Below are 13,795 nucleotides of genomic sequence, written 5' to 3'. Positions count from 1 at the left end.
AACATCAAATATTATTCAACATGATATAAAAATATCCGTTGTATGTAAAATAAAATTTGTTTTATACTTTTAGTTCAAAGTTCATAAATTCAATTACTTTTATTAAATGACCCTTTACTTATCTACTCTGTTGTGTTAATTAATGTGTACGCGTGCACAATAAAATTTAAGAGAAATTAACAGATTGCTTTTTTTTACCTTACATTTGTGTTATGATCTTTTTTTCCCATCAAGCAACATTACGCAGCGACATCAAGAATGCGCGCGGCGAAAGCAGGTCATAGTAGGGGGATTAATGGACACAGTCACAGTCAGTGTATTCAAATTAGATTCTACGCTCCTTCTGGACTATTCTTAATTCTTTAATTCTTGTATTTTATTATTTTTGACAAAAGTTACACACAATTGAATATACACAAGTATTTATTTACTTATAAACAATTTTTTTACACATTTTTGGAGACATGTTCCAACTCCATGGAGCTAAAAGTCCTGTGTTGAGTTGGCACGAGTAATTAGTTGACAAGACATACGAGTATATCACCACAAATATTATATAGAATTAGAAACAACAATTATTTAGAAAAATTAATATATGGCAAATCAGGAAGGTAAATGATGGTATGACAGAAGCATTACATTAAAATTAATATAAATTACGACAAATATATAGTAGAAAGTATAACAAAGATATGTTCCGTGAAAAACATAATATATTTATAGATAAGTCGAAACCACAATTTTTTTTTTCTAAATTGAGTTTGTTTTTATAATTATTCTATTGTTTTTACACCCGTTTCTTTGTTTATTAAACAAATGTATTTAGTTATTTAAATAGTTATTTATTTATTCAATATAGTTTTGAATAAAAAATAACATAAAGCTACGGCTCCACCCCCGTATGAATACGTTACACAAGCTAATGTTGTTTTTGAAGATATTTTTGATGTAAAAATCGGCAAACTCCCACACCACCCACAACCCCCTCGAATAAAACTTATTTCGGCCAGATTATAATATGGAAACTGACAGGAGGAAAATAAGGGTTGAAATGAGGGGTTGTTGTTGTCAATTATCCTTATTTCTTAGAAAACATTATTTTTAATAATACGTTCAGGCAACATCCTGTAAATATAACGATGAAAAATAATATTTATTTTGGTTGATTTTAGGAAATTCGGAAAAATAAAAACCTTCCAATTATATAGGTTATCATCAAATACACAAAAAAAATACTTCTTTTAATAAAAGCCTTATTTGTGCTTAAAAGTGCTTTGATTATGCGTACAATGCATTATCTCTCTGGATCGATTCCCGACAAGGACGATATTAAATATATAATTTAAAAAATTCATTTTTCAAATTATTTGACTATTCGGAAATTTTGAAATAGAATTAAGTGCACGCTTTTATAGGGCTTGACATTTTTTATTTTATAATTTTTTATTAATAAATTTCATGAATGCCACATGTTTTTTTTATTCTATTTAAATCTACTTTTATACATCTAGTAAATGTTATAGCTGTAACTTTCCAATAAAAGAGACAAACTCTTGTGCTTGGAGAGTGACTTACACTGTTATAGTTATTTTTTTATTACAGTTTATATAATTTTGAATTTATTAGTACATGAGAAAAAAACATAGGATGTATAAAAAAAATTAGAAAATAATAATATATTAATGGTAAACTTATAATATTGGAAATCAAACACTGATTTGAGTCTACTAAACACTTTATTTTATATATATGTACATACTATAGTTCATAAGATTATTTTTATTTTCTACTTAAGTACCTTGAATTATATAACTATATAAGGACATTTAATCCATCTTATCTTCACATTCGTTTGAAAATGCCCTAACAAGGCGAAACAATTGTCACGAAATTTTTGTTTTCATATTTTTTATATTTGTAAAAATAAAATAAAGTGTTTATCAGACTGAAATCAGTGTTTGATTTCAAAAATTATAAGTTATATGAAGATGTACAAAATAAACACCAAATCAATCTATACATTCATAGTAATTAAAATTTAATGCAGTTTTTACACTTGTTCAAAATTTTTCATTAGATTTACTTTGAATTTATTTATAGATATATTAGTTTTAATAGTTTTTAGTTCATAAGCGAGATTATTGTAATTCTTGACACCTTTAAGGGCCAATCTATTTTAACCATGACTTTTGTGGAATTTATGCCTCTGGCTGGTTTAAATTTGTTAGATGCCATAGCGCAGTATAGGCGGCTGTAAAACTGGCATCTTGGGATTAATCCACGCCAGTTGCATGAAAAAATACAAGAAATATTTTTTCTCAACTGATCATTCATAACTTTTTTCTATATATTTTTTTTAAATAAATCCTAAGGGGGTTTTTCATAAAAATAAAACTACGTTATCACTTAACACTCGGTTTAAATTTTTCAGAAAACGTTTATATACGATACATATTTTTATAATTTTTTTTGCTCCATATTTTAAAAGTACAGGTTAATAAATACATCATCAAAAGTAGTTTACAAAATACATTCAGTCTTAAAATGTTTTAAGTAAAAAACTACGAATTTAGAAGGAAAATGAATAATTATAAATAGCTAAAAGAATAACGCCAAATGAAAGTCTCTAGACGAAATATAAGACTTTCCTCATTCTAACAAAATAATAATCGAGATACATTGCGATCAGTGTTAAAATGCAGTACCCGTGCATTATTGATAATATTGTTTTTTTTTCATGTATTCATTTCTTTATTTATTAATTATTTTTATTATCTTGAGGTTGAGGTTTTATTTGTGTCTTTACTACGTATTTTATTTAAACTTTTATTGAAACTAATGTCTGGGCACCCGATGACAAACTATTAGTTCATAGTTTATCGGGAGACTTATTGTTTAATATTTCATGTTTTATAATATAAAATAATATTCATATACAACATGTGTAATTTTTCAAATAAATATTCTAAAGAAATAAAAAAAAATTTAAGTGTTTCCAAATCACAAAAATAGTTTTCTATGGCCAGGTGGAAAAAATTATACCGTAAAATCCCATTTTAAAAAAATAATGGTTTTTGTTGCTAAGCGCCGTGCTATTTATTATTTTATATTTCGTTTTATGAAAAGGGATATATTTTATTTAACTTTTATTTGTTGTTTATGGTTTGGTTTTGTTTGTTTGATTAAGATTTGTAGATAGATACGCCTGCAAAAAACAGTTTTTTTAGTTAGACGGTTATTTAAGTAGGTGCGTGAAATGGTAAATGTAAAATTTCAAAAGTAACAAAAAAAACGTTTTATTTTGCTAGGCAAAAAACATTACAAACGAGATATGTTATTTAAAATACACAAATTTCTCTGAACGTAGTGTCATTTTAAAATATTTTTCTTTTTTTTTGTTTACTTGCACTTCTGATGTCAATTAGTTCAAACCAAACAAGCAAAAAATTAATACAATATCATCAAAATAACTGTTTCAGACAATGTCGACCGATTTAAGATGGTAAAATATCTTTAAATTATTTCAATAATTTTTCACCATCATCACCAAATCCATATCTGCACCTGATGGTGCATAGGTAACTGCATTGGTAAAGTAAATGCAGCACCATAAATGTATGTAATGAAATATCGCAGCGTAAAAAAAATGTAAAATATTTCACTATCCGAGGAATCGGACTCAAAACCATACGCATGGTAGGCGACCGCTCCAACCAGTCCTAGTACTACATTACCGTTCCGTTTGATTTTATTGTTCAGTATTTTAACTCGATAGTAGCCAATTGAGTCAAAACACTCGTTCAGGTTCTATTTCACACACAGACCACCGAATAATTAACTTTTTAATATTAAATTTAATGCTAAAAAATGTTTTACATTTATACTCTATTTATTTTTTTAAACCATAATCATTAATATCCACTTGAAACATTTTACAAATATAAAACAAAAATAACACAAGACCAACTTACATTAATGATGTTTTTTCTACACATTTTTTCACCTAAACACTCGTACTCTTCCGTTAAATTTTTTTTTCAATCCACGCAAAAACAATAAAATTTTATCACTTTTAAAAATATTTATCACTGTTTTTTAATAAAATTTTATAAAATTTCATTAAAAATAACTCGAAAAATCAATAAATAATTTCGAAATTTATTTTTAGAAAACTATTTATTTTCACGAATAGATTAATTAAAATTGTATTTCCCAAATGTGATATAAATGACGCTAATTTGTTATAATTTTTTTTAACACCTTAAACACTACAATCCCACTTCGCATGTCGGTGAAGACTTGCTATAAATTAAACACGTAACTGAGTTAACCCTCTCAGGACGTCAGGTAAAATTTCGAAGATCTCAAAAAAACGCAAACAATAGATTAAGGTCCTTTTTTAATGTAAGCTACCCTTGCAGGTACAAAACTGAATCCTAACTCAGTTTTGAATGGGAAAGGGGCACCCCTTTGCGTAATAATTTATTTGATTTGATTATTACAGTTCTTTGAAGCATATTTGGCAACATTGCGAATATAATTAGCGTTGAAATTTTTAATGCTGTAGTTACGTATTAGCTACTTTGCAAAAAAACGTTTGTGTCAGCTGTGTAAAATAATGATTAATTCTTTGATGGGCGGGCATAAGGGTATAACTGCAAATATGTAACTTTTCAGGAAAGCTAAAAAATGTTATTACGAATACAACTATTGAGCTACAGAACACATATTTTTCGAAATAGGCTTTTATATACAGATCATTTTATCTGTGTTACCACATTTGCACAGTAATTTGCAAGATAACAGAAATATTCCAGATTACTACTTGAACTATTGAAGATGTGACAGAAATTAGTATACCTGTACCACTAGAACTAATACTATTTATACCATTCAATGCATGATAGAATTGAGTTTACCTTTATTTTATTTATTGTGCATGCAGATAATTGGTTGAATTCCGTATTATAAAAATTTGGTTAGGTATCCAAAATATAACACTTTCATTGGATTTTATTCTCACTCTACGTTTTCTTCTGACACCTCTACGTCCCTCGATCTTTCCCTTCACGACAAGCTGAAGTACGGCATATTTGTCACCTCTCAACATATAGTTAAAATATGAAATCTTACGGAGCTTAACAGTGGTGAATAGTTCTCTATTAGTATTGGCCCTACGTAATACTTCATTGTTGGTTATCATATCGGTTCAAGATATTCTTAATATTCTACGGTGGATCCACATTTCAAATGCTTTAAGGCGGTTTATAATATTACCTTTTAGAGTCCACGCCTCTACACCGTACAGTAAGACAGACTATATATAATATTTGACCATTCGTTTTTTTAAATTTCAATAAAAGTAGAAAACCATAATGAAACCCTTTTGTTTAATATTGACCTAACGGCTAAATGCGTCATTTTTTTTTTTTTTACAAATAAAATTGTAATAGAATCCAAAAAAAGTTGTTTATTTTTAATACTACAACAAATTACAGTGCACACTCGCCTATAAGGAGAATTCATGTGTTTGAAAATGAATACGCAAATGATATAGATATATTTGATACAACACTTTTGAATTTTAAAAGGCAGTGTATCAATTTATTTTCTCCAAATATAATTGCTTAAATAATCCTACGTTGTTTTAAATTGTATACCTTTAATTAACTTATACCTGCATTCTTAATTATTATTTTTCTACATTCTTCTAATTGTAAGATTCTTTTAATATAACCGATGGGAAAAAATGAACTTCTGTTCTCTCTACTGGAATATATGTACGTATGTACTATATGTAAGATTATTTTATATATATACAAATATATATATATTTTTTTTATTATTACTTCATTTCAATTTTTTGCTACTTTTGTGTAAAATATATGTCTGTTCTTTATATATAAATATATGTTAAACATGTAAAAGGCGACAAGGCGTTTAAATAAACAAATAAAATAAATAAAAATGAAATAAATACCTCATCAAATTTTTATACCTTTATTACTGAGACCATCTTGTTCTATCTGTGCCACTGAAAATATGATACAAATGCAAATACTTATTTTATTACAACTGAAGATTAATAGGCACAAAGTTGTTTAATTATGTTTTCAATAGTTGTATAAGAGTATTGTTGATATCATCGATGAAGGCATGCACAAGGAAATTTCTCGTATGCAAATCTTAAAATGAGCAAAAATGCAGGTGTACTGTTGAGTCTGCCAAAGAATTATTAAATTCTGTAACAAGAACCTTGGAAGAGTGTTTGCGCTTCAATAGCTGCTTTTAGCTTAAAATCCTGAAAAAAGATGAGTGGAGATAAGTCCGCTTTGTAGTGTTGTGGTTGGCGTATTCACGTACCGTGATTGAGGTCGTTGGTTTCATTCCTGGCAGGACAAACGTAAAATATTGGTTCTAAAGGTGGTTCTGCACTGTAGCATTTCATGATTCCTGGACTGGTACCTGAAATGTAAGACTGATCACCTCACCTTCCATGTAACAAAAACAATCCATATACGCTGAAATTGGAATCTTACTGCAGTGGCCTGTGCACTGCTGGGTTTTGGATAGGAAAATGAAGTTAAAAATATTTTTTATTACTTTTATTTATCGTCCGCCTCGTGATGTAATAATGTCAGCACTACGTTCCGAAAAAAGCTTGTTTTGAGATAAATAACTTCTTGCAAACTTATAGTAGAAATATATCATTTACAATTTGCTGAGAAGTTAGATTGACTCTTCATTCAAAACACGAATTAAAAATATTTTTTTTTTTTTCATTATTTTATTATTAATTTTTGTATTTTTAATAAAATTTACAAAAATTAATTCTGGCGGAACCTTCAATTTTTTTAATTTTTTTTAAATTCCTTGGAAAGTAACAACCATAAAAATATAAAAGTAAGTATATACATGTATAAAATTACTCATCGAATGAAATTGATTGAGCGTTGTTAAGACAAAATGCTGTATCTAAAAATACAGCGTACACGGGCGTATAGCTTAATCATCTTATTTTCATAAAAAAAAAAAAAATTGTGGCGTAGAGGTTAAGAGTTTAAGAGCACATCTCTAAGCATACAATACCGTATTAATTCTACACGTACAAAATTTCTCAACAACCCTAACGTGATTATAGTACAATGCCTATGGTGAACGTACAATAATTATGACACTTCGACCCTTAAACCCCTTTTCCTTATAAAGGTTCCTTTTTCTTTGACAAGGCAACCCTTCTGCTGTCACTCTATTCTTATTCGGGTCCTTTGACAAATTTGACACTGGAATATGGTCCAGGGTTCAAACCCTGGCCGGTTTTGTTCTACTCCAATGAGATCCTTTGTCTACTATGACAGGTCACGTTACATGAAAGACTTTAAAGGAATTTTTCTTCGTCGTTCGTTATTTTATAAAGGAATTAATTTTAATGGGTGCAAACAAAATAATGGACAATATTTTGTGTTTGTACAGATCTTGAAAAATAAAAACGGATTTTAACATCGACGGCGTTCACCAAAATTAAAAGATTTTAACAGAGATGGAATACATCTTAGTGAATGAACAACAGAATCAAATATGTACCTTAAAGAATAAACCCGAAGAGTCACATTTAAACACAGGAACCAAGATTTTTTTGATTGTTCAATTTCCAAAAGATCATAAAAATGATAATATAAAAACATAATAACTTTTAATTAAATATTTCCAACGTATAGAGAACTTTCAATGTAAAATAACGGTATTTTTATAATAATAGTACACCACTTAGGGGTTTTATACACGTGGAACTTTTGAAAAAACCTTTTTTTTATATTTCATTTTCGTTATGTACATATATTTAAGTACACACACAGAAAAGTTAAAGTCAATCCGGCGATTATTTCACAAAGACAATGTATTTAACTCACAAAAACAACGTATTTAACACAGAAAGACAAAGCAACAATATTTTGAGTTTGTCTAAATTTTTGTAGACAAGGACTGGATTCAACTCCCTGGGAGCTGTTTATATTAACATATTACAACAGAGATTAAGAACATTTAAGATAAAGTAATAAAAAAGTCTAGGCATCTACAGGACTTACGACCTGTCAATGACTGGTTTTAGTGGCCATTTGAACATCTATATTCCTTCGATTTTTTTATATGTTAATGTAGATGTTTAAATATGGGCAGAATGGTGAATGCTACACAGTGTGTAAAGTGGACACTCAAACCAGCCATTGACAGGTCATAAACCCTGTAGATGCCTAGACTTTTATATTACCTTCTCTTGAATATTATTCATCTGTGTTGTAATATGTTAATAAAGACAAAGCATCTAATACACAAAGACAAAGTATTTAACACATAAAGGCAAGGCATCTGCCACAATAGAAGGATATGTATCCTCTCTGCTTACCCCTACAGAAATGGGGTGTTGGTATCAGTAGTTACGTAGTACTCAAATCTAGGACATCCAACGTCTGTACGTAGTCAATGTGTAAAGGTGCCAAGTATCCCATGTATAACACTTGGAGAATACACATATCTTCCACTTCATCATGTTAACAAGTATCTGCAAAGGGGGTTATCTGCCATCAAGATACATTCTCGTGTTTCATCAGCCGTAAAATTGCCCACCACCACGGATCCACGGACACCATGGGAGATTCCTATCGGCCCCATAGATCCTATCTCCTACGACCCGAAATCGTGGCATAAAAAATAGACCATGGGGCTTATGGTACTTAGTCGAGTGCCATTTAGTGTAATTATACTGAAGATACCCAGAATGGATTTATCGATTTGATTATTTAAAAGAAAAAAACAGCATTCGATTGTTGGCATTTTTGTTTTATTGATTTTTTTTTTTGTTAACATTAAGTGCGTATTTTTTTACATAATCTTTCACTTTATTTATAAAAACGAAAAATCCCACATAGGCATGACCTGCGCATAGGTATACTAAATCTAGAATACATTATGAAATCTATGGCGTAGATTCATGGATTAATTAGTGGATCAGGCCAAATACGTAGAAATATGTTATTATTTTTAAGGTTTTTATTTGTGAGCTTAATATGTTTAAATTTTGTCGTAAATGTATTTTAGATACTGATTTAATTATGATTAATTAGGCATGCTTCAAAATTATATAAAATGTCTCGTTCGGCACCCCGGCACGGCGGTGTCCCCACCCCATTATCTTTAATGTAAAATACATAAATTGTAAAAGAACAAGCAAATAAATAAATATTATACAAATAAAAACGTGTAAAATAAAAATTGATAGTTACATTCGGATTTTTTTTTACATACGATAAAGTGGAAAATAAGAAATAGAAAGAAAAAATAAATGTTTTGATTGCCTTTGTTTGATTACTTTAAATTGCCTTACGCACGAAAGGGTCCGGTTATGATTACCGTTTAAATTACCAAAAAAATTTTTTTTCTTAAGCCAAGGTGTTTTACTATAATGAGGCCATCTTGTGGTACAAAAAAAAAAAAACAATTATAAATAAACAAAAATTCGTACAGTAAGAGGAGTATTAAAAAATTCCGTTAGTTGTTTTGTTGGTTAAAAAATAACGGCTGTAGATTTCTAACTAAAACAACAAAAATATAAATAACAGAGTTCGATGATAAATAATTTTGAAATATTCTGTTATTTAAACTTTAACCCTCTAGCAACACCGCGACGTTTGGCGCAATATTTGCAAATAGGGTATATGGCAAATGTGCGTAAAAATTTACATTAACCCTTCTACAACAATAAACTTTATACCTGAATCCTTTTCATATTCCTGACGTGACTCTGTTATATCAACTTCCGTATTCAAAAAAGTCCTCGCAAATATATTAAACCCTTACAAACACATCCGTTCGGATTTACATAAAAAATGCGATCGTTAATTTAGTATCCTGAATGATACAGGATCGAATTAGAATAATATGCTCTATTTTGATTTTTATATCAATATGCTTCAACTGGGGAGCGGACATGGAAAAAAAGTTACAATATTACTTCACAAAATGATAAAATAGACGTAGACACAAAGGGGGAAAATGGAAACAAAAAATGGAACTAAATCTTGTTCAGTTGAATGTACAATAATAATTATTTTGCCAAATCTTGGGCCATTTTACTTGCTGTTTTACACGGCCAGTTTCTGGGATTGAAAATGGCGTGTTAGTTTGCGCAATATGTAAATGTTTACGGCGCTTTGACATATGACATTCCTATTCTTATTGTTGGTGGTTGGAATTAGTGCTTAGCAAGCTCCTTACGTCACTGCAACCTATGAAGATCTATTTCGACGGGTCCCCGTGAATAGTTCTCGCCCTCGAAGCTCAGGTCTTTAAAGAGCCTAGCTACTGTGTGGAAAGCGTTTTTTTTTATCTCCCCCTTTAAGCCCAGATTTGTAAAATATCGGGCTTTTGGTTACGGGGCGAGCTCTTTAACATCCTCAGGTTTAACCAGTGATCTCCCGAGGATGACGCTCCTTTTAAGATGTAAAGCATCATATTCACATATAATGTGTATACGCGTTTCTCCATCTGCACTGCAGAACCTACTTCTAGAAGGTTTGGAAAGGTTAATTCTAGCAAGGTGTTTGTTTAATCTGCAGTGCCCTGAAAAGGCTCTAGTACCCTCAATAGATTTCGGCTGAGCTTTATTAGGTCAAAAGCAAAAATTTGCAAGTACCCCTTTATTAGGTCTTTCGCATGGTGCTGACCAGGTACTCCAGAGCATTACACTCTGTTTCCTGGCCCTGGAGGAGCACATTTAAGCAACCCACAGTAGGGCTCAGGGCCTATTGGGGCTGTCTCAGCTTCCAGCCTTGCCAGTTCATCAGCTGTCTCGTTACCGTCAATGTTTGACTGTCCTGGAGCTCAATCACAAATATCTATCGACGTGCTTAAAACATGCTAAGCTTTTGAGCGAACACAATGAACAATAATGAACATGCTTCAGCTTTCAGTCAACGCGTGAGTAATCTCTAAGTCACCGCTCGTGTCTGTTTGTTTATTGTTTTCCTCGTACAAAAATACAGTTCATTGGCGAAAAATCGTCGTTTACTAATAAAAATAATACAATATATTGCATTTGCAAAAAAGTAAAGAGTATCTAATAGAAAAAAAGTGGAAATTAAATTACAATTACTATGGCGACTGCTTTTCTTGACTGTTGGCTTGTCAACCGCCGGCTTAATGCAATAAATAGCATAATAAATAAATAATAAAACAATGAATAAAAATGGCAGTTTTGGAATATTTTCTATATTTACACTGGTGAAATTCAAATGTGTGATTGCGCAGTAGGATTATACGTCGCAAAACGTAAATGTTTTGGCATTTAATATTAGGTGTTCACGGATGTTAAATTGTAATCGCGAATACGATAAACAAGCATCGTGATAAATTGTTACCACGTCGCTTATTAGCACGTCGATAAGTATTTGTGATTGAGCTACAGGTATCCAAATTAATGTCACACTGTAGCACATAACATTTCTAACTCTTCGTTCTGGTTCTCAAAGTAACCTCTTAATACCCATCCACAATTCTTCCTACTCTAAATCATATAGCGTCCATGCGCCTCGTTTGTGAAATCTTCTCCCATCCACCATAAAGGATGTTTCTACAGAATATCCTTTTAAATCACTTCTGAAAAAACATCTCCTTTCTCTTCCTTAATCTATCGTCCTTTCCTCCTTCCTCTTTATTCCTTTTTTTCCGTTGAGTAATCATCATCGTCGTTCCCTTTTTGTACCTGATAGTGCATAGGGCACTGCATTGGTACATCTATTGCAGCGTACCTTTATCATTTTTGTTACATGTAGGTAAGATGATCAGTCGTACGCCTTCGGTACCAGTCTAGGGACTATGAATTATTCTAGTAAAAAAACATAATTTTAAATAAATATTTCACTCCAACTATGTCGAGAATAGAACCCAAGACCTCTTGCATGGTAGGAAAATGCGGTGACCATTGAGTAAAAGTATTGATTTAAGATTATTTATATTCAAATACAGTTACTTCTGTTTTTTGTATCTTTGGCTTTTTTAAAAATGTTCATTCTTCCACATACTTGAAACTGTTTCAAAGACCGTGGTTCTTTCTATCGGTTTTTATTTGTACAAAAAAAGAAGAAAAAATTGACAATAAATGAGTTACTCTTTAAAAATTAACAATTTCATATATCGTGATTTTATTCTACTAAAACATTTAAGTTTAAAAGTGAAAATTCCTGATGGAAGTTCAGTGTAATTTATTATATAAATAAAAGACGAGCGATACTTTAATCCACAAATTTTGAATATCCAGTGACCGTCAATCCTTACCTCTGTTTTGTATAAATACATTGAACTCTTTAATAAAGATACCAGTCTCGAAGATGTCGCGAAAGCGATGAAAGCGATCACTGGATATTCCAAATGTGTGGATTAAAGTATCACTCGTCTTTTATTTATATGATAAATTATTCTACTACTTTCACTACCCTTTCACCATGAGTTTGGCAAATTATATGGAGGGCCTTTGTCTTATATTGACAATTATCTTCATTACAATATTGCAAATATGAATGTTAGGAAAAACTGTATTTACTTGAATCAGAATAGCCTAGGTCCATTTTAGTTATTTTGTAAATGTAACAACGTACATTATAAGTTTCATTATTTTCTATTGAAAATTTTAATTATAGTGTGTTTTTAAGGTATTTGTTTGTTTTCTCTTAAAAATATTTAAATTCATTTTTTTAAAAATAATGTTGCTAAGCTGGCCCTGTCTAGGGTAATCATCTACCCTTAAAAATATTTAAATTGATATTCTGCTTAACCCTTTCTACTCTTATACCTGAGGTTAACAAAAGTATTGCACAATTATAATTTTGCGGAGAGGATCCTACCGATAATGCAGATGTCGTGTTATCTATTGAATATTCAAGTTAGGTACTAGGTAGGTACCTACTTTAGGGTTAAAATTATATCCCTATTGATCCCAAAGGGTTTTATTTGCCTAATTCCAAATTTGAATTACAAAAAGAATAGGTAAAGGTCTCTTGCCATTTTTAGCCATCTGCTAATTTTGCAAAATCGAATACTTATATTCAACACTGACATACTGATAGGATACATATAGGTTATGTTCGTGCAATATAATAAACATAATATGTACAATCAATCATACGTATATGATATAATACGATATATTTTACAATACGCGATAATATACGCTTGCTTGATTAATTATTTAACTTAAATTTGTCTTTCTTGCTTACCGTAACACTTTATTTACTTTGTTTGTTTTACAGAATTTATTTTATAAGCTTATATCTTTGCATTTTTTGTTTATATGCTTATTGTTTTTTCTTGCGAATCTTTATTATTATTGTTTTTTTTTTACTTTGCAAAACTTTTTAATATTTATTTATTTTATTTTATTTTATTTTATTTTATTTTATTTTATTTTATTTTATTTTATTTTATTTTATTTTATTTTATTTTATTTTATTTTATTTTATTTTATTTTATTTTATTTTATTTTATTTTATTTTATTTTATTTTATTTTATTTTATTTTATTTTATTTTATTTTATTTTATTTTATTTTATTTTATTTTATTTTATTTTATTTTATTTTATTTTATTTTATTTTATTTTATTTTATTTTATTTTATTTTATTTTATTTTATTTTATTTTATTTTATTTTATTTATTTTTTATTTTATTTTATTTTATTCAGAAAACATACAGTCATACAAAATAAGTATTAAAAACCACAATTTTTTAACATAAAAATACCAATT

The sequence above is a fragment of the Micrasema longulum genome, unplaced genomic scaffold, assembly GCF_059751315.1.
Source record: "Micrasema longulum isolate JH-2025_06_02 unplaced genomic scaffold, ASM5975131v1 h1tg000472l, whole genome shotgun sequence".
NCBI classification, from domain to species: Eukaryota; Metazoa; Arthropoda; class Insecta; order Trichoptera; family Brachycentridae; genus Micrasema; species Micrasema longulum.
Note: the sequence above shows the minus strand (reverse complement) of the source record.